The following is a 23,519-nucleotide window of genomic DNA, read 5'->3' as shown; positions in this document are numbered from 1 at the left end:
GATGAAAAGATACTGAGTATTCTGATGTAAGTGCGAAAGGAGTGGTATTAACATACTGTACATAGAATAAATGCTTGAAAATGAGCTGACTACCCTGTACCCCCCCCAATTGTAAATTAACAGAGGGGTCATGCTGAGAAATGACATGAAGTTCAATTCCAGTTCACTGCTTCTAATTCACTCTCATATGTGTTCTTCTTCTTCTGCAACAAATCAACAGGCCCAGGTCATGTCAGACCCAGACATCACCTGAGCCTGCTGCTGTGTTGCATAATGAACTAGATTTAGTGAGTGGTAGGGGGGAGTAGAACCTTGCTAGTTGGAGGTATGTTCAGGGGAGAGGCGGGGAATCTGCCCCTTGCGCAGCAGACAGGAGGGCGCCATTGGGCCACCTAATGTGGTGCTACGAGATGTCTTCCCAGAGGCTACATTTTGCCACCATCTTTCAGACGTGAGTACAGTTGGAGCCCTGATCAGGTCATGTGATCACGCTGCTGACATAACTCGCCGTTTCTGTGAAGGCAAAGCCGAAAGGGCACAGCATTGGTGGTAAGTGCTTCAGCTAAAGACACAGAAGATAATGATGGGGATTTGAAGACATAGTTTGGGGCTAGGAAGGAATTGGTGGAGATAACAATACGGAGAGTCACAGTGGGAGAAATTTAAGTACCCAATATGAGGAGCAAGGGGGATGAGGGGGTACGTATGAGAAAACAGTATGAATGGGGGGATGGGTGCAGACATGTATGGAAAGCAGAGGGGTGGATTTGAGGACAGTATGGGGAGAAATTTGAGGACAGTATTGGGGGAGAAATTTGAGGACAGTATTGGGGGAGAAATTTGAGGACAGTTTGGGGGGAGAAATTTGAGGACAGTATGAGGAGCAAGGGGGTTAGATGGGTGCAGAAACATGTATGTAGATTGGGGGTGGGATTTGAGGACAGTTTGAGGAGCAGCGGAGTGGGATGGGTGCATAAACAGTATGGGGAGGGAAGAGGTGGAAATGCATGCGGACACAGTATGGGGTGCGAGATTGATGGAATGGGTGGACACATTATGGCGAGTCTGGGAGATAAATGAGGAGGCAGCATGGAGTGATAAGGTAAATATATGAGGAGACAGTATGGTTAGCAGCGGGGATGTGAGAGGAGACAGTATGAGGAAGGAGGTGGAAATGTGTTAGGAGATGGTATGGGGGGTAAAGTGTGTATGAGCACAGAATAGAGTGACTAGTGTGTGTGGGGGGGGGGTAGCATGGAGGACAGTATAAGGGCACAGCCAGAAGGGGACAGTAAGTCAAAAAAGGGAGACTGTGATGAGGAAGCACAGACTGGGCCCTATAGGAGGGACACAGTGTAAAAAGGGGACCCACTATGGAAAGGAGGGGGAAGTGTGGATGGCATGGACCATAAGAGGGACAGTGTGTCAGTCATACTTTGTGCAGGGAATATAGATAGGGGTAATGATTTATTCAGGGACTTAGCATAGGGCAGATATTTCGATTCAGATGCATTTTAATGGCACTGCTTTTTTAAGGGTACCATATTGGGTTGTGCTGCAGAAGACCAGAGAAGATGGAAGACTGTAGTGATCAGCTGTGGCAGTGAAAGTCATCATAGTGTTTGGACAAGATGAAGAAAAGAAAGTGAATGACTCCAGAGACAATGTCATCTATAAGGTACCTGGATGCAAATGTTTTTTGCGATACTGACTAATTCTTATCAGTACTGTGGCTCCTATATGGTCCGCAGCCTGATAATGACTGATAACAACAACTTCCAGTATCTCTTTATCTTTGTTAAGGATGTACTGTAAGTTATTAGTTCATGCAATACAAATGTTTTTGGGTCTGACCTGGCATTACAATTGATGCACCATGTACTAATGGAGGTTATGTGATACATGGCTATCTTAATAAAGTGTTGTGCCATCCAACAAGTTAAGGATAATTATGATTTTCTTTATCTATGTTAGGAGCATTAAAGGGGTTTTCAAGCTAGTGATGAGTCTGCAGTCATTCTCTGTGACTTCCGACTCCTGAATTCTCACAGTGCACTGCATGCTGTCAGGATTCTCTGGTGCCGACAATGAGAGTGAGAGGTCATAAATCCACAAGTGTGCGATTTGCATACATGTGGTCATGTGCCGACTAGACATGTGTGGCCTCAATAAAAATTAATTGATCGAGGCTGGACACGTCTAGTCGGAATATGGCCAGAAGTATACAAATTGCTTACTTGTGCTCATGTGACCGCCCACTCTTGCCACCAGCAAGGGAGAATCCTAAAAGTGTGCAGTGCATACGCTTTGAGAATTCAGAAGCCTGCAGTCACGTAGCATCAGTGCAGAGTTTCATCTCAAACTTGGACAAGCCCTTTAACTATAAAAAGAAGCCCTGTAGCATGCCAGTATTAACAGCGCGCAATATACTCACTGTGAGAATGCAATTTTCATGCTTACAGTCATGCTTTCTTCTCTCAGTTTTTCACTGAACATTGAGAGAAAATGAGCTCATCGGCACGTGACTAAGTGTGAAAATTGAATATGTGCTGGGGAGGATGGGCAACAAATGGAATTCTTGTCACATATGCTGGAGAACCTAGATACACCTCTGCTGCTAATCATGTTTCTTTGCAGTCAACACAAAGGCATCTACTGATGATCCTTGGATAAGGTTTCTACTGATGACTTTGCTGCACCAGCACAATGATATAATCTGATGTAGGGCTGTAGTTAGACTTTGTTACATGTAAGGGTCTGCCAGGACTACAGTCGTGGCCAGGGACGCTAAAGTATCAGTGTCCAGGTCTTCCCTCACAGAGAAGTAAAGTCCACTATTCGGCGTACCTGCGTCTCCAGGTTCGGGTCCCCCTGGACACTTCCTAAGCGACTCCCAGTAATCAAGACACAGTCCATGGTAACGTGAACGGTTTCTTTACTGACAACTTCACACAGTATATCCTCAGTTGGCACATCATTTATAACACATCTGTCTTTACATGCTTCCTCAGCTTTCTCTACTTTGCTGAAACTTCCACATGGCACATACCCAGACCGGACTGTCTTAGACAGCTTCCCAGCTTCCTCCTGGCCTAACCTTGGCATGATGACAATACCTTCCGCCTGTTTTGCCCCAGTCTCGAGAGCAGCCACCTGGTTTAGTTGCCTCTGGAAAAGCATCCGACCCATCTGTACTGCTCCCTGTGAAGATACAGCATTCTTCTGTTCCTCAGCCCGTCAAACTCCGGTACTAAGAGCGTCCGCCTAGGCGATGTGTCACCAGATATTATCTGCTGTACTGGCTCACTGTACCAATGTTCAATAGCTGTGAATAACTGGGACTTTCACTAATTAACGTTGCGCGGCTGCCGAGCCGTCCTGGGCTTATAGCCCATGTGGGCACTTCGAGCGCCCTGTCCCCATCTGAACTAACTTCCTTCTAGCCTAGCATTACCTCCCGGCAGCCCCTCCTATTGTCATGGCCCTGGTCACGGCCCCCGTCGTGCACCCTCATACTCACCTTCCAGCGCCGGAGCCTCTCTCCTCCCTTCGTCGTCATCGTCGTCCTCCTCAGAACGGCCCGCGGCCTGTGACGTCACTGCGGGCCTTGCGCATGCACCACAGGCCGCGGCCGGCTCTCCCTGCCTCATCTTATGCTCTGGCGGTGCCCTGACCCGGTAGCATCGCCGGACCAATGGGGGCCGGTCCTCGGCTATTTCAGGACGCCCTCTCATAATGGAGGCGCCTGATCGTTACTGTGCTATCCGCACGCTATGCCCCCGTGCCCTTGCACTGTGCACTGCGCCAGTTCTCATACCTCCCTGTGCTTCTATTGCAGTCGTTCTCCGCTCCTGTGTGTTCCTGCTCTGCCCTACCTGCCCGTGTCGTGCCTGATTCCTGCAGTCCTACTCCGGTCCTGTCTACCCGTACCTGTTTCCTGCAGTCCTACTCCGGTCCTGTCTACCCGTGCCCGTTTCCTGCAGCCCTACTCCAGTCCTGTCAACCTGTGCCTGATTCCTGCAGTCCTACTCCGGTCCTGTCTACCCGTGCCTGATTCCTGCAGTCCTACTCCGGTCCTGCCTGCCAGTGTCTTGTCTCCTGCTGTCCTAATCCAGTCTCCACCCGAGGCCTACGCCTTCCCTCTGTTCGTGGTATCAGGTCCCCTGTCTAGCTCTAGTTCATTCCGAGCCGCCCCTCTTGGTACCGGCTGCGGTGGCATACGAACCCCTGGGCCTGCTTCTAATGGTCTCTGTATAGGGGTCGGTCCTACCATGTTGCTCGTCCGGGGCCCCTCAGTGCCACTGTCCAGAGGGTCCACTCTTAGAAGCCCGCCTTGCCTAGTGAAACGCTAACAGTACAATCAGGCCATGGATTCCACCGGTGCTTCAGCTCCTGCTCAAAAGGAGTTGCTCTTTTTGCGGGAGAACCAGGGGCGCAACATGTCCGTAATGAAATCCATGGAGTCGCACTTGTCAGCTCTTCAGGCTGCCGATCCTGGAAATTCTGCTCAACTGGCCAGTCTCCAACAGGAGCTGGGCCAGCAGCGTGATGCCCAGTCCCAAATCTTGACCTTCTTTGGCCTCTGTAGATAATCGCTTGATGGCTCTCCAGTCCGCCGCCGCGACAGCTGCCGCTCCCCCCCGGTCCCACTTCTTTTCCCTCGCCTTGCCAAACCACCCCGGTACAATGGCGACCCCAAACATTGCAGAGGGTTTTTAAACCAATGTAGTCTTCACTTTGAGCTTCTACCTCACCAGTATCCCTCGGATAGGGCCAATGTGGCTTTTATCATGTCCCATCTGGAGGGGGAGGCCCTGTCTTAGCTAAACCCTCTCTGGGAGAGGGATGATCCCGTGGTTTCAAACATTCTGGTCTTTTTGGATACCTTTCATAGGGTGTTTGATGAGCCAGGATGGGTAGCCTCTCTTACTGAGTCGCTTTTCAACCTCCACCAGGGCGCCCTGAGTGTTGGACAGTATGCCATCCAGTTCTGCACACTGTCTTCGGAATTGGGTTGGAATAATGCGGCACTGGTAGGAGCATTTTGGCTTGAGTTATTGGGCAGGATAAAGGATGAGTTGGCGGGTCGGGATACTCCCACCACTCTCGAGGACCTCATCTCCCTGGCCACTCACATAGACCTCCGGTTTCAGGAGCGTGCGCGGGAGTCAGCTAGGGACAAGAGACCCACCAGACCAATCCCATCCACGAACCGGTCCTTTAGTCCATGACCAGCTGGGTCCACCCACACTCCTCCTCCCGAGCCCATGCAGGTTGACCGTGTCAGGTTGGCTGAGTCACGTCAGAGAGAGACGGGCGCAAGGTCTATGTTTCAATTGTGGAGGAGCATCGCATTTCATCCGTTCTTGTCCTGAGAGACTGGGAAACTTCCACCTAGGCCAGGTAAGAGAGGCCTCCCTAGGTGTTAATGATTCCTCTCAATGCCTCGCAATATCTGTTCTTTTTCTTTCAGGGGAGAGACGTGGGTCCGAGGTGGCCTACGTGGATTTGGGCTTGGCAGGTAACTTCATCTGGCGTGAAGAGGTGGACAAGTACCGATTTCCTGTGGTTACCCTAAAGAATCCTCGTTTAATTGCTTCAGTTGACGGCAAGCCGCTACAGAAACCCATCACCATGGTCACTGAGGAGGTTGATTTGCAAGTCGGCGCTCTCCACCGGGAAAGAGTAGATTTCTACGTGCTGCCTGATTTGTCTCACACCATTCTGCTTGGTCTTCCGTGGCTACGGACCCATCAGCCGGTCCTCGACTGGTCGTCCGGGAAGGTATTGCGCTGGGGACAATCGTGTCAAGGCCGGTGTCTGAACCCTATTTGTCCTGCTGCTCCCGCACGCCCACCTTTGGAGCTCTCAGGGCTTCCCTCGGCCTATTGGTCCTACGCAGACATCTTTGACAAGAAGGAGGCGGAGATCCTTCCTCCGCACCGGTCTTTCGACTGACCAATCGAGTTAATCCCCGGTTCCACCCATCCAAGGGGTAGGATTTAACCACTCTCTCCCGCAGAAACCTCAGCCATGTCCGAGTACGTCCAGGAGAACCTCGCCAGAGGATATATATGGAAGTCCTCCTCCCCCGCAGGAGCCGGTTTCTTCTTCGTCAAAAAGAGGGACGGCTCGCTGCGCCCATGCATTGACTATAGGGGCTTGAACAACATCACTATCAAGAACCGGTACCCCCTTCCACTCATCCTGGAGTTGTTTGATCGCCTCAGAGGGGCACTGATTTTCTCCAAGTTGGATCTCAGAGGAGCCTACAATCTTATCCGCATCCGTGCACGCGATGAATGGAAGACCGCTTTTAACACCCGTGACGGTTACTATGAGTACCTGGTTATGCCCTTTGGTCTGTGCATTGCTCCCACTGTGTTTCAGGAGTTCGTCAATGAGATCTTCCGGACCTTTTGTACTCCTGTGTGGTAGTGTACTTGGATGACATCCTTGTCTTCTCCCCAGACCTTCCGCCTCATAGAAGGACTGTCCGCCTGGTTCTTCAGTGTCTTCGGGAGAATCATTTGTACGCCAAGATGGAGAAATGCCTGTTCGAGCAAGCCTCACTACCGTTTCTGAGCTACATCATCTCAGACGCTGGGCTGCAGATGGATCCTGAGAAACTGTCCGCCATTCTCAAATGGCCCTGCCCAGTCGGCATAAAAGCTATCCAACGCTTTCTCGGATTCGCCAATTATTACAGGCAATTTATTCCGCACTTCTCGTCACTTACCAAGCTGATCTCCGCTCTTACCCGTAAGGGGAGGAGTTAAAATTCCTGGACTCCAAAGGCTGAAGAGGCCTTCCAGTCACTAAAACGGGCATTTTCCACAGCCCCTGTGTTGTCCCGTCCTGAGAACAGCAAACCCTTCATGCTGGAAGTGGACGCATCCTCGACAGGTGCCGGGGCTGTACTATCTCAGAAGACTGCCTCTGGTCGCCTATGCCCTTCTGGATTCTTCTCCAAAGCCTTCTCACCATCTGAGTGCAACTACTTGACTGGCGACCGTGAACTCTTGGCCATCAAATTGGCATTGGAGGAGTGGCGTCATCTTCTGGAGGGACCTATCCACCCATCTGTTATTTACTCGGACCACAAGAACCTGGCCTACCTTCAGTCCGCCCAGAGACTTAATCCTCGGCAGGCCAGGTGGTCTTTGTTTTTCGCTCGCTTTGATTTTGAGCTCCATTTTCGCCCTGGGGACAGAAACACCAGAGTCGATGCCCTATCCAGAGTCTTCCAACCGTCCGAGGTTGGGGAGGAACCATCTCACATCATCGAACCCACGAAGATTATCACCGTGGCACCGCTGAATTTGCTTTCTCCACCCCCAGGCAAGACTCTCGTGCCTGAGAATACCAAAAGAAGAGTTCTGCTTTGGGGGCATTCCTCCAAATTGGCAGGCCATGCTGGAATTCAGAAGACTCTTGCCCTCATATCTCGGCACTATTGGTGGCCAACTCTCCGCCAAGACGTGGCAGACTTCGTTGCCTCCTGTCCCTCCTGTGCTAGGAATAAGATACCCCGTCGGCCTCCGTCTGGCCTGCTGCTCCCTTTGCCAGTTCCTACGTTACCTTGGGAAAACATTGCCATGGACTTTATCACCGATTTGCCCCTCTCATCCGGTTGTACGGTGATTCTAGTGGTGGTGGACCGCTTTTCCAAAATGGCACATTTTATCCCCCTGAGCGGCCTTCCCTCTGTGCCCGGATTTGCTAAGATCTTCATCCATCAAATTTTTAGGCTTCATGGCCTACCTCAATGTTTTGTATCTGACCGAGGAGTCCAGTTTACTTCCAAGTTTTGGAGAGCACTTTGCAGACTCCTGGATATATCCCTGGATTTCTTATCCGCCTACCATCCGCAAACCAACGGGCACGTAGAGCGAACTAACCAAACGTTGACTGGATATCTTCGTCATTTCTCCAACGCCCACCAGAACGACTGGGTTGACCTGCTTCTTGGGCGGAGTTCGCCTACAACAATCATACCGGCGAATCCTCAACCAAGTTGCCGTTCTTCGTGTTGTTTGGCAGACATCCCAGCATTCCTCTCCCTGTAGCTCCGGTCTCCGAAGTAACTGCAGCCAACTCCTTGTCCCAAGAATTTTCTGAGATCTGGTCCGAGACCAATACGGCACTCAAGAAGGCCAGTGAGCGGATGAAGGATCACGCAGACAAGAGGATGTTAGATCCTCTGCCATTTCACATCGGGGATAAAGTTTGGCTCTCATCCAAGTATATCCGGTTAAAATTACCCTCTTACAAGCTGGGCCCCCGGTACATCGGCCCCTTTGAGATCCTGGAATGTGTCAATGAAGTCGCTTACAAGTTGAGGTTGCCTGCTTCGCTTCGAATCCCGAACACCTTCCACGTCTCTCTCCTGAAACCCGTGGTACTAAATCAGTTCCATCCCTCACCCTGTCCCACTCCTCGGCCGGTGGGCTCCGACAACACCTTTGAGGTAAGAGATATTCTCGCCATGAAAAAAGTCAGAGAGAGGACCTTTTCTCTTATTGACTGGAAGGGTTTTGGTCCTGAGGAGGTCCTCGGAACCCTGGGAGAATATCAACGCTCCCCGCTTTCTCAGGAGATTTTTTGCCAATCACAGCAGGGGCGGCTTTAGGGGGAGGGTACCATCACGGTCCCGGTCGTGGCCCCCGTCGCGCTCCCTCATACTCACCTTCCAGCGCCGCAGCCTCTCTCCTCCCTCCGTCGGCGTCCTCCTCAGACGCGGCTGGCTCTCCCTGCCTCTTTTTATGCTCCGGCGGTGCCCTGACCTGGTAGCACCGCCGGACCAATGGGGGCCAATCATCGGCTATTTCAGGCCGCCCTCCCATAATGGAGGTGCCTGATCGTTGCTGTGCTATCCGCACGCGAGGCTCCCGTGCCCTTGCCCTGTGCACTGCGCCAGTTCTCATACCTCCCTGTGCTTCTATTGCAGTCCTACTCTGGTCCTGTGTGTTCCTGCTCCGTCCTGCCTGCCCGTGTCTTGCCCCTGCAGTCCTACTCCGGTCCTGTGTTCCTGCTCTGCCCTGCCTGCCCGTGTCGTGCCTGATTCCTGCAGTCCTCCAGTCCTGTCTACCCTTACCTGTTTCCTGCAGTCCTACTCCAGTCCAGTCTACCTGTGCCTGTTTCCTGCAGTCCTACTCCAGTCCTGTCTACCCGTGCCTGATTCCTGCAGTCCTACTTTGGTCCCGTCTACCCGTGCCTGATTCCTGCAGTCCTACTCCAGTCCTGTCTACCCGTGCCTGATTCCTGCAGTCCTACTCTGGTCCTGCCTGCCAGTGTCTTGTCTCTTGCTGTCCTACTCCAGTCTCCACCCGAGGCCTACACCTTCCCTGTGCTCATGGTACCAGGTCTCCTGTCTCGCTCTAGTCCATTCCGAGCCGCCCCTCTTGGTTCCGGCTGCTGTGGCATTCGAACCCCTGGGCCTGCTCCTAATGGTCCCTGTATAGGGGTCGGTCCCACTAGGTTGCTCGTCCGGGGCACCACGGTGCCATGGTCCAGAGGGTCCACTCCTGGAAGCCCGCCTTGCCTAGCGAAACGCTAACATCTGTACTTAACCCTATCTTGCTAAGAACCCTATATACTAAAGTGCCCCCCTCTAGTGTCCAAAGGGTGCACTACACTTTCCCTATCTAAAAAATAGTATTGTACAATGGAACACAACTTAATGACAGGAAATGGTAACTCATATAAAAGTGTGGCAATACCATTGATTCTGCATGGTAAGACATGATGACATGTAGCAGTACCACTGGATTACTATAAATACACGGTAACAGCAATTACCCTACAACATAAAACATTAAGAACTACTAAGGGAGGCAGAGCAAGGAAATAGTATTATTCCACCCCCTGACATACACAGGGGCAAAAGATTCAAAGCACTGCTTCCACCCTAAAAACCTTGACCTAGATAAAGTAATTTTTGGTCCTCCCCCCATTAGCTGCACCAGATTCTAATGTGATAAATTCTTTCAATTCCACCTGATGAGTGTAAAAAATGAACCATTGCTATGACCACTTACCTTCACCACTGAGGCCCATCATCTGTGATGGAAGGAAGTACACATGTGAGAATACATGATCATGTACTGTGATGGTATAGAGGATGAAAAATTTGGAAGTGCCAATTTTGGCTAAATGAGCACCATTTGACTATTGGTTATTCAGTGTTCATCTACCGGCCTGTTCCCACAGGCTGATGAACAATGGAGACAAAACAATCATTTTATCCCCAATTTTGGTGTCATGTTAAACACAATCCTCATTTACATGGTGTGAAGTGGTCCAGATAATGATGACCTTTTTTGCTGACAAGTACAACACAATTGCCCGATGAACAAGCAATTTGCTCATTCGTCAGAGAATGGCTGGCATATATGCATGATAATCAGGAACTTTAATTCCTATATACATACATTTAATAATTATCTACTTGTCTAAAACTACTAAAAAACTGGAAGCACTCTTTAGGGAACGCCTATGTGTTCTCAATATGTACTAAACTAAGCCAGACACCTATGCTGGTGGATTATCTTCTTAGGAACATAAGAATAGGGAACAATTAAAATGAACCCCCCAATCTTCTTTCCACTATCATCATTCATTGAGAAACCATCATACACATTAATGGGATTATGCAGAACTATTTTTTATTTTGTTTACTATGGGCCAAGTAACTAACAGGCAGACTTACAGGTTAGTTACCTGCCTCTTCTACCCAGCGCTGGCTCAGAGTTCTCACGGACTGCCACTAGTTTTTTTCAACTTACTCTGCTTGTCCCCTTATGTTGTGAGGTCAAGAAACTTTTCAAAGTGCTTTATGATCCATGTAGTGCTGGACATGTGTTTATTTGACCACAACATTTTATTGGGTCCTAGTGTCTCAATTTAGTGTGATTGATTAACGAGAAGAGAGAGAGCCCAAAAAAAAAAAAAGTTCTAAGTCTTATCCTCCTATATATTCAGACATAGCTTGGGGATAGCATTTATGCAGGGGGCATTTATGCACACTTTATCCAAGTACAGTTTATCAAAGTACTGGCAGTTATAACATGGCAGTTAGACAGGGCAGGAGACAGGTAAGACATTTATATACATCTACTCCCTGTACATTTGGAGTACAACAAATATATACCACATGCATTTGTGTAATTTTAATCCTGGCCGCTGCATTCACACACATCCACCGCCCTGGCATTAACTCTCTACACTCCATCCACATTGGCCCCTCGCTTCTTTCCTCTCCTATGTATAGCACTCATGCTCTTTTCACGTTGTTAAACTGCACAGATCCAGTCAGTCCCACCATTCAACATCAGAGACGCTCTCACAAATCACTTAACCATCTGCTCACTCTATCTATCCTCCTTCTCCTAGTCGCAGGAGACATTGCTCCCAACCCTGGTCCCCCATGTTATAGAAAGTCAAACCTCCCAACTGCTACACTCAGAAACCCCTCTAATCTTATTAATATTCCCTGCATGCCATCTGTCTCTCTTAATTGTGCACTTTGGAATTCTCGCTCAGTGTGTAACAAACTCTCCTTCATTCATGACTTTTTCCTTTCTAATTCTCTTAACCTCCTGGCTCTTACTGAAACCTGGATCCAGCAGTCAGACACTACCGCTGCTGCTGCTCTTTCATACGGGGGGCTTCACTTCTCTCATACCCCAAGATCAGACAATAGAGCTGGTGGAGGCGTTGGTCTGCTCCTATCACCAAAATGTACCTTTCAGGTTATCCCTCAAGTACCCTCACTTGTCTTCCCTTCTTTTGAGGTCCATGCCGTCAGACTCTACACCCCCTTCTCCATGCGAGTGGCGGTGGTGTATCGTCCTCCCGGCCCCTCCCATCAGTTCCTGGATCATTTTGCCACTTGGCTTCCACATTTCCTCTCCTGTGACATCCCTACCCTCATCATGGGTGATTTCAACATCCCCATTGCTCTTCCCCTCTCACCATCTGCTACTCACCTTTTATCTCTAACCTCCTCATTTGGCCTTTCGCAGCTTACTAATTCTCCAACGCATGAAGACGGAAACTCCCTCGACTTGGTCTTCTCTCGGCTTTGTGCAGTGGATGATTTTGCAAACTCCCCTCTCCCGCTCTCTGACCACAATCTTCTTTCATTCTCTATCAAGAACTGCCATGCTGCTCAGGTCACCCCCACTGTCCATACTTATAGAAACATACAGGCCATTAACACCCAGAAACTTATGAAGAACTTGCAGTCTTCATTGGCCCCTATCTCCTCCCTCTCCTGTCCTGATTCTGCATTGAAGCATTACAATGAAACACTTCAAAGTGCCCTGGATGAATTTGCACCCCCTATAAATAGAACACCACAACGCAGACGGCGACAACCCTGGCACACGGTGCAAACACGTTTCCTGCAGCGGTGCTCCAGGTGCGCCGAACGTCTGTGGAGAAAATCCAATCTACCCGAAGATTTCATCCATTTTAAGTTTATGCTTAGAACATACAACACTGCCCTTCACCTCTCCAAACAAACCTATTTCAACACCCTCATCACCTCACTGTCCAATAACCCGAAACGTCTTTGACACTTTTCATTCTCTACTCAATCCAAGAGTACAGGCCCCAACCACGGAGCTCCGAGCTGACGATCTGGCCAATTACTTCAAAGAAAAAATTGACCAGATCCGACAGGAAATTATCTCCCAATCACCTCATACCATGCACTGTCCTCCCTCCCCCACTGCATCGAACTCACTCTCTGATTTTGAACCAGTCACAGAAGAAGAAGTAAGCAGGCTCCTTGCATCTTCTCGCCCAACTACTTGCACCAGTGACCCATTTCCGTCACAGCTCCTTCAGTCCCTTTCCCCTGCTGTCACCCCTCACCTAACTAAAATATTTAACCTCTCTCTCTCTTCTGGTATTTTTCCCTTCTCATTTAAGCATGCCATCATACATCCACTACTTAAAAAACCATCCCTCGACCAAAACTGTGCCGCTAACTATAGACCTGTCTCTAATCTTCCCTTCATCTCTAAACTCCTGGAACGCCTGGTCCACTCCCGTCTTATCCGCTATCTCTCAGAAAACTCTCTTCTCGACCCTCTCCAATCCGGTTTCCGCTCTTTACACTCCACTGAAACTGCCCTCACTAAAGTCTCTAATGATCTGCTAACAGCTAAATCAAATGGTCACTACTCCATGCTAATTCTCTTGGATCTCTCTGCAGCATTCGACACTGTGGATCATCAGCTCCTCCTCACTATGCTCTGTTCCATTGGCATCAAGGATACCGTTCTCTCCTGGTTCTCCTCCTATCTCTCCGACCGCTCCTTTACTGTATCTTTTGCCAGTTCCTCCTCCTCTCATCTTCCCCTTACTGTTGGGGTCCCCCAAGGATCGGTTCTAGGTCCCCTCCTCTTCTCCTTGTACACTGCCTCTATTGGTCAAACAATCAGTAGATTTGATTTCCAGTACCATCTCTATGCTGATGACACCCAATTATACGCTTCTTCTCCTGACATCACGCCAGCCTTTCTAGAAAACACCGGCGATTGTCTAAACGCTGTGTCTAATATCATGTCCTCACTATATCTGAAACTGAACCTGTCAAAGACTGAACTCCTGGTGTTTCCTCCCTCTACTAATGTACCTATACCCGACATTGCCATTTCTGTGTGTGGTTCCACTATTACTCCCCAGCAACAGGCCCGCTGTCTTGGGGTCATACTTGATTCCGAGCTTTCCTTTGCCCCCCACATTCGATCACTGGCTCGCTCTTGTCATCTGCACCTCAAAAACATTTCTAGAATTCGACCTTTTCTTACCTTTGACTCTGCAAAAACTCTTACTGTTTCTCTTATTCATTCTCGTCTCGACTATTGTAACTCTCTTCTAATCGGTCTCCCTCTTACCAAACTCTCCCCCCTCCAATCTGTCTTGAATGCTGCAGCCAGGATCATATTCCTCACCAATCGTTACACCGATGCCTCTACCTTGTGCCAGTCATTACACTGGCTACCCATCCACTCCAGAATTCAGTATAAACTTATTACCCTCACTCACAAAGCCCTCCATGGCTCAGCACCACCCTACATCTCCTCCCTTGTTTCAGTATACCACCCTACCCGCGCCCTCCGTTCTGCTGATGACCTGAGATTAGCATCCTCAATAGTCAGAACCTCCCACTCCCGTCTCCAAGACTTTACACGTGCCGCGCCAATTCTTTGGAATGCACTTCCCAGGTCAATACGATTAGTCCCCAATCCCCACAATTTTAAGCGTGTCCTGAAAACGCATTTATTCAGACTGGCCTACCACCCCAACACATTAACCTAATCTATCCCTGTGTGGCAGAGCCAAAAGTTTTACCATAACCAGGTTCCCCGCATCATGTTCCCACATGCTTTATGCCTCCATTAGCCCTCTGTGTCTGTACTGTTACACACTTAACATTATGATTGGTCCATACAATCAGGGTAACTGTTACCACCCACCTTTCGTGTCTCCCTCTTTCCTCATAGACTGTAAGCTTGCGAGCAGGGCCCTCTTTCCTCTTGGTATTTGTTATAATCTACTGTATGTGATTATTGTTATGCTGTAATGTCTATTGTCTGTACAAATCCCCTCTGAAATGTAAAGTGCTGCGGAATATGTCGGCGCTATAAAAATAAAATTTATTATTATTATTATTACTCCTGCCTGCAATTATGCTGCTTTACATCAACCCAGCAGCTTTTCCTCTTCTGGGCTGCTCTATCAAACGATACTTCCGAAGTTATGCTGATTGATAACTGTCTCCCTACAGTTAGATAGTAGAAACCATCTGTCAATCAGCATGACATCGGCAGTCACACCACATCAACAGCGCAGAGCGGAAGAGAAGCAGCTGCTCTGTTGACCTACATCAGCAGAAGTCGCAGAATTGCTGGCAGGAGCAATCACTCTTCTATTCTTCTAGCCAGTTCTGCCACAGATACTTTGACAATCCCAGCTATATTGTAGAATTAAATAACTCAGCTATTAGAAATGAGCAGATCGATCAGCTGACGGTCGACTTTGAGTACATGTTTTTTCATATTCACAGGTACCCACAAAATCAAATAATTTGCAATTCGATGGCAAAAAAAATGCTGGGCCCCATTTAACACACTGTTGAAAAATGACCTATAAAGCTTTTCACTTATAACATCACATTGAAGGGGGCTATCATAATCATGATAAAAGACAAGGTCAAGCTGCTCCATTTTAGAATTAAACAGTATAGGGATAGGGTGTCAGAGCGCCCAACTCCTTCCACATAGGGATAGAAAAGGGCATATATCAGATTGTGGCGTACTACTGCAGAACTGAAGCACATTGAACATGGGAATGGTGATTTCAGTCTGTGAATAATATTCCAAAAATTCAAGTGATGCAGAGTGTGACTGTTAATAATGTGATATATACTACAGTAACGGCTCCTTAATAACATCATATTTTTTCTTCACACGCTGCAAACAAGGAGGGCAGTTTAATACACCTTCTGTCTTAATTTTGGCCCTGAAAAAAAATCCTGAAAGGCTTGTGTGTGAGAGAAAGTGTGCTACCTGGCTCGTGAGACAGGCAATCCATATTTTTTTATATTATTAAAGACAAAAAAAAAAAATCAGCACATTCCAGAAATTTCACCACGACTCTCTTCCCCACACAATGTGCGTGTTGGAAAAAAAAAATTTAGTCCAATATTAGGCCAGTACACACTACCAAAAAACCAACTGATTGCCATCAGTTTTCCCTTTTGCAGATATGTTGAGGTCCTTTGAACATGAATAATGGTGTGTTTGCATTAAAAAGCTTAAAAAGGGGTTCAGTACAATCTTAGGAGACCTACATGCGTCTTTCTGCCAATTTGAGACTTGGCAGTATTGATATTTGTGCAAATGTTTTCAATGCAAAACAAATTTTTAGGGTAAATTTTACGAAGCAAGCAAATTTGAATTTCAAAAGATTCACCCACGTCTATCTGCTATACCACCAGCCCGGTGTACATTGGACTTTGTGATAATCTCAGACAAGCTATATCATGGAGTCAACCCAGAAGTATCGATGGGCAATTCAACTCTGCTCCACAGTGTCCTCATCACTTAGTCTCCTCAACTTCCTTGTGGATTCCAACTGCGTTCTGCTTGGTGCTGTAATCACAACTTCATTCTAATGGATCCAGTGATTTCCGCTTGCTATTCCTCTCTCTGCTCTGCCACAACAGCTTCCATTGTTCCATGTGGATTTCCCCGCTGCACCATCTGTCCATGCTGCATAACAGCTGCTCATCAGGACCAAAAGCTTGGAGGATTCACCTTACCAGATGAAACATAACTATTTCCAAAAGTTTCAGGTAACTGATGGGCTTTCCTTATATCACTACGCTCCAATATAATACATCCTTAGGACAGGTATATACGATTGTGTATTCTCCTATTTGAATTGGGCTGATTATGCAAATCACACTGCGGTCAAACAATGATCAGAGTTTAATCAAAGTGTGACCCAATTCTCTCAGATGAGAAGTCGGAGGCAAAAATGTCTCCATCTTCTTTCTGTCTTCCTTTGGAAATTGGACTACACCCAGATGTCATCAGAGTGCAGTCCAATGTTTCCCACGAATCCATTGTCTTGCATGGCCAAATGCGATCTGGATATCGGATCAAACTCGGGCATGCCGCGATTTTTTCCTCATACCTACTTTGTCCAATGAAAAAAATCTGACATGTGCACGGCCCGATAGCATAACATTGGGTCGAATACGATCTGATGTACTTTGAACATACGGTCATGTCTACGCACCCTTAGGCTATGTGCACACAATGGGTATTTACAGCAGATTTTTCGCCCCCGAAAACCAAGGATTTGGCAGGAATAACGCTGCATAAGCTATGGCTATGTGCATTTGTGATGCAGTTTTATGGGTGTTATTGCCTATTAATTTGAAAAAAATGCTCAAAGGATTGATTCGTGCAGATGTGAAAAAATGCTTTGCTGATTCAAATCTGCAAGGAAAAAAAATAATGAGCACACGCATGAAATTTCAGAAATCTCATGCACTTTGCTGGTATTGTAAAACGTTGTGTTTCTTTTTCCCTTTAGGAAAAATAACATGGCAAAAACCCAACGTGTGAACAAGCCCTTACTCCGAGAATACTTTTTTTTTTAAATAAAAAAACTTCACTTTCTAAATTTGGATACTCTGAAGGACGCTCAATACTGCTCTATATTTTCAGTGCATACAACACACCAATAATGAAATATAACTCAAGTAATTAGCAATGCGAAAGTATATTGACATTTTCCTCCAGTTACAACTATTAGTTTCCAAATTGAAAATATTGAGGATGGTTCAATTAAAAGCACATACATGAGAAGCCGGTGAACCCCCCCTGCACTTTAATTTCCCCTGTGCATAGTAACTAAAGTTCAGGAGGGCTTCATTATGGAGAATGAGTGTCTACAAGGTGGTGGTGGGTCATGTTCTGTGGAAGTAAGATAATGTCTAAGGAGGCGTTTTACTGCTATGGTCAAAAAACACAGCAAAATCAGTATTTACAATGGGGGAGGGATTGTTGAACCTGTGTTAACTATGCAAACTAAAGATACAAGGGATGAGATTTCGGCTTAAAGGATTTGTTTTCAGACAGCCACCAAAATGCCTAGCTCTGGTCAACTCCCTAACATAGGAATCAATTTATGACACAGTGTGAATGGCAAAACACACCCTGTGTAGACATTCTGATAGGCACTTCCTTACCTTCTCTCTTGGCTGGAGATAAGCCGTATCTAGGGGCACCAAAAAATAAACTTGGTCAAGCTGGTCAACTTGGATGACTCCTTATAATGCAAATAATCACTTTAACTGGTTGCTAAGTGTCAATTTTGAATATTAACCCCTAAACCCCCAAGGGTGGTTTGCACGTTCATGACCGGGCCAATTTTTACAATTCTGACCACTGTCCCTTTCTGAGGTAATAACTCTGAAACGCTTCCATGCATCCTGGTGATTCTGACATTGTTTTCTCGTGACATATTGTACTTCATGTTAGTGGTAACATTTCATTCATATAACTTGCGTTTATTTGTGAAAAAAACGGAAATTTCGCAAAAAATTTTGAAAATTTTGCAATTTTCCAACTTTGAATTTTTATGCCCTTAAATCACAGAGATACAGCACACAAAAAACTTAATAAATAACGTTTCCCACATGTTTACTTTACATCAGCACAATTTTAGAACCAAATTTTTTTTTGCGAGGATGTTATAAGGGTTAAAAATTGACCAGCGATTTCTCATTTTTGCAACACCATTTTATTTTTACGGACCACATCACATTTGAAGCCACTTTGAGGGGTCTATATGATAGAAAATACCTAAAAGTGACACCATTCTAAAAACTGCACCCCTTAAGGTGTTCAAAACCACATTCAAGAAATTTATTAACCCTTCAGGTGCTTCACAGGAATTTTTTGAATATTTGAAAAAAAATGAACATTTAACTTTTTTTCACAAAAAAAATACTTCAGGTTCAATATTTTTTTTATTTTACCAAGTGTAAAAGTAGAAATTGGACTGCAAAGTTATTGTGCAATTTGTCATGAGTACGCTGATACCTGATATGTGGGGGGGAACCACTATTTCGGCGCATGGCAGAGCTCAGAAGGGAATGCAAAATTGGCTGGAATTGAGATCGGATGCCATGTTACGTTTGGAGAGCCCCTGATGTGCCTAAACAGTGGAAACCCCACACAAGTGACCCCATTTTGGAAGCTATACCCCCCAAGGAACTTATCTAGATATGTGGTGAGAACTTTGAACCCACAAGGGCTTCACAGAAGTTTATAATGTACAGCGGATAGTGTTGAGCATTCCGCTACTGCAAATATCTGGTATTGGCCGATATTCGCTGTATCGGAGTACCGATACCGAGTTCCGATATTTTTACCATATCGAATACCGGAATCGGAAGTTCTCATAATTTAATGAGCCAGTTGTGTTAGCCATGTTAACTAATGGCATGGCTGTGATTGGCTGCTGAAATGATGTCATCATGATGCGCGGTCTGTGCGGGCCTGCCAGGGGTCTGTGCGGGCTGCCGGGGGTCTGTGCGGGCGTCTGTATGGGCCTGCCAGGGGTCTGTGCGGGCCTGCCGGGGGTTGTCCGGGCCTGCCGGGGGTCTGTGCGGGCTGCCGAGGGTCTGTGCGGTCCTGCCGGGGGTCTGTTCGGGCCTGCCGGGGGTCTGTACGGGCCTGCCGGGGGTCTGTGCGGGTCTGCCGAGGGTTGTGTGTGTGTGCAGGCATCGTCCGATTGGACTACAAGTCCCATCGGGCTATGCCTGCTACAATGACTGTGATTGACACATTAGCCAATGATGAGACAGTAGTAGTTCCATCATCCGGCGTATGTGCTGAATGTAAAAAAAAAAACATACATACTACATACTTCATACATACTACATGCATACTACATACATACTTCATGTATACTACATTCATACAACATACATACTACATACATACTACATATATATTACATTCATACAGCATACATACATACTACATAATACATACATACTATATATATATACTACATTCATACAACATACATACATACTACATACTACATACATACTACATATATGCTACATTCATACAACATACATACATACTACATACTGTGAGAATCATTTGGGAATAGTGGATGAGGGCAGGTATATCTCGCCCAGATTCCTTTCCTATGTGGCCTAGTCTGGTCAGTATCGCACCTGCTTGCTAATGAATAATGGGAGGTGGATATAAAAGGATGCCAGGTGGTTGTGTGAGGGTCTCAGCCTGGGAACACAGAGAGCCTGTCTGTGTGAGAGACACACGTGAGTGGAAGCAGTGCCCACTGCAACTGTGGTTTGGCTGGACGGGAGAAGCCCTCCAGTTGGTAGTTAGGTTGTCCATTGTTTAGTTAGTGCCGGACAGGCAAGGATTTGTTTTATGTTTTATTTCCTTTTTGCATTGCTTTCACCGTTAATAAACCTGACTCAGGGTCAGTTACACCCGAATCCCAGCTCTGCGCCTGAGTTTCATGCTGAACGCACGTGACCTTTGACCCCAGCAAAGGCGATCCCGGAGTGTTTTATCACAATACATAATACATTCATACAACATACATACATACTAAATATATACTACATTCATACAACATACATACATACTACATACTTACTACATACATACAACATACATACAACATGCTACATACATACAACATGCATACAACATACATGCCACATACATACTACATACAATACATTCATACATTCATACAATACATACATATAGACATACAGTACATATAACATAGAGTACATACTCACCATCACTTGTCACTTTGATCCCCGAAGCCAGTGTCATCTCACTGTAAAAAATATTAAAATAACAAACAACCAATATACTCCCTGATCTGCAGAAATCCACGAGTGTCCCACGACGATCTCCTGCAGTGAATCACTGAGAGGTTATTATAGTTCACTGGTCTCACTTTATGGCAAAAGCTGCATGGGAACTTTCTCACACAGCAATGCCAAAAGTGAGACTAGGGACTATTTTTTTTACAGTGGCGGAGGAACACAGTGCGGAAGGATACCTACCTACCATCATTGTATTCCTGGTGCCTCTAGAGAGCAGTCGCATCAGCTGATGCTGCTGTTCTCCACGGGAGATCGTCGTGGGACACTCGTGGATTTCTGCAGATCAGGGAGTATATTGGTTGTTTGCTATTTTAATATTTTTTACAGATGACACTGGCTTCGGGGATCAAAGTGACAAGTGATGGTGAGTATGTGCTCTATGTTATATGTACTGTATGTCTATATGTATGTATTGTATGAATGTATGAATGTATTGTATGTAATATGTAGTATGTATGTAGTGTGCATGTTGTATGTCTGTAGCATGTTTTATGTATGTTGTATGTCTGTAGTATGTATGTAGTATATACAATGTATGTATGTATGTTGTATGAATGCAGTATATATGTAGTATGTATTTATGTATGTTGTATGAATGTAGTATACAGTATATGTAGTATGTATGTAGTATGTAGTATGTATGTATGTATGTTGTATGAATGTAGTATATATGTAGTATGTATGAAGTATGTATGTATGTTGTATGAATGTAGTATATATGAAGTATGTATGTAGTATGTAGTGTGTATGTATGTTGTATATATGTAGATGTATGTAGTATGTATGTATGTAGTATGAATTTAGTATATATGTAGTATGTATGTACAGTTGTGGCCAAAAGTATTGACACCCCTGCAATTCTGTCAGATAATACTCAGTTTCTTCCTGAAAATGATTGCAAACACAAATTCTTTGGTATTATCTTCATTTAATTTGTCTTAAATGGAAAAAAAACAAAAAGAATTGTCCTAAAGCGAAATTGGATATAATTCCACACCAAACATAAAAAAGAGGGTGGACAAAAGCATTGGAACTGTTCGAAAAATCATGTGATGCTTCTCTAATTTGTGTAATTAACAGCACCTGTAACTTACCTGTGGCACCTATCAGGTGTTGGCAATAACTAAATCACACTTGCAGCCTGTTGACATGGATTAAAGTTGATTCAACCTCTGTCCTGTGTCCTTGTGTGTACCACATTGAGCATGGAGAAAAGAAAAAAGACCAAATGAGGACTTGAGAAACCAAATTGTGAGGAAGCATGAGCAATCTCAAGGCTACAAGTCCATCTCCAAAGACCTGAATGTTCCTGTGTCTACCGTGCGCAGTGTCATCAAGAAGTTTAAAGCCCATGGCACTGTGGCTAACCTTCCTAGATGTGGACGGAAAAGAAAAATTGACAAGAGATTTCAACACAAGATTGTGCGGATGTTGGATAAAGAACCTCGACTAACATCCAAACAAGTTCAAGCTGCCCTGCAGTCCGAGGGTACAACAGTGTCAACCCGTGCTATCCTTCGGCGTCTGAATGAAAAGGGACTGTATGGTAGGAGACCCAGGAAGACCCCACTTCTTACCCCGAGACATAAAAAAGTCAGGCTGGAGTTTGCCAAAACTTACCTGAAAAGGCCTAAAGCTTTTTGGAAGAATGCTCTCTGGTCAGATGAGACAAAAGTAGAGCTTTTTGGGCAAAGGCATCAACATAGAGTTTACAGGAGAAAAAAAGAGGCATTCAAAAAAAAGAACACGGTCCCTACAGTCAAACATGGCAGAGGTTCCCTGATGTTTTGGGGTTGCTTTGCTACCTCTGGCACTGGACTGCTTGACCGTGTGCATGGCATTATGAATTCTGAAGACTACCAACAAATTTTACAGCATAATATAGGGCCCAGTGTGAGAAAGCTGGGTCTCCCTCAGAGGTCATGGGTCTTCCAGCAGGACAATGACCCAAAACACACTTCAAAAAGGACTAGAAAATGGTTTGAAAGAAAGCACTGGAGACTTCTAAGGTGGCCAGCAATGAGTCCAGACCTGAATCCCATAGAACACCTGTGGAGAGATCTAAAAATGGCAGTTTGGAGAGGGCATCCTTCAAATATCAGGGACCTGGAGCAGTTTGCCAGAGAAGAATGGTCTAAAACTCCAGCAGAGCATTGTAAGAAACTCATTGATGGTTACCGGAAGCATTTGGTCGCAGTTATTTTGGTTAAAGGTTGTGCAACCAAGTATTAGGCTGAGGGTGCCAATACTTTTGTCTGGCCCATTTTTGGAGTTTTGTGTGAAATGATCAATGTTTTACTTTTTGCTTCATTCTCTTTTGTGTTTTTTCATTTAAGACAAATTAAATGAAGATAATGATACCAAAGAATTTGTGATTGCAATCATTTTCAGGAAGAAACTGAGTATTATCTGACAGAATTGCAGGGGTGTCAATACTTTTGGCCACAACTGTAGCATGAATGTAGTATATATGTAGTATGTATGTATGTTGTATGAATGTAGTATGTATGTTGTATGAATGTAGTATATATGAAGTATGTATGTAGTATGTAGTATGTAAGTATGTTGTATGAATGTAGTATGTATGTTGTATGAATGTAGTATATATGTAGTATGTATGTAGTATGTATGTTGTTTTTTTTTTGTTTTTTTTACATTCAACACATTAGCCGGATGATGAGACTACTTCTGTCCCATCATTGGCTAATGTGTCAATCACTGTCATTGTAGCAGGCATAGCCCGATGGGACTTGCAGTCCCATCGGACGATGCCTGCACACACACACAACCCCCGGCAGGCCCGCACAGACCCCCGGCAGGCCCGCACAGACCCCTGGCAGGCCCGCACAGACCCCCGGCAGCCCGCACAGACCCCCAAGAGGCCCGCACAGACCCCCAAGAGGCCCGCACAGACCCCCAAGAGGCCCGTACAGACCCTACCCGCACACACAGACATGCACAGTGTCCACCCACGCACTGCCCACACTCTTCCCCCCTCTCAAACTGGATGTGCAAGTAAAGAAAGGGTTTATTTTCA

General features: G+C 46.1%; 1 long non-coding RNA gene across 1 annotated transcript in view; it reads right to left on the bottom strand.

Annotated features, from left to right (window-relative positions):
- LOC141083717 (uncharacterized) overlaps positions 1-17,840 on the bottom strand; it is a 192,208-nt gene extending 174,368 nt beyond the window's left edge. Inside the window, exon 1 of the long non-coding RNA XR_012230797.1 lies at positions 17,780-17,840. This is a non-coding gene — a long non-coding RNA (uncharacterized lncRNA). The remainder of the gene's footprint in view (positions 1-17,779) is intronic.
- Positions 17,841-23,519: the final 5,679 nt, after the last annotated feature.

This window comes from Dendrobates tinctorius, unplaced genomic scaffold (genome assembly GCF_039654945.1).
Source record: "Dendrobates tinctorius isolate UK_male_01 unplaced genomic scaffold, ASM3965494v1 ptg000021l, whole genome shotgun sequence".
NCBI lineage: Eukaryota > Metazoa > Chordata > Amphibia > Anura > Dendrobatidae > Dendrobates > Dendrobates tinctorius.
The sequence above is the reverse complement of the archived record's forward strand: the minus strand, read 5'-3'. Positions and strand labels throughout refer to the sequence as shown.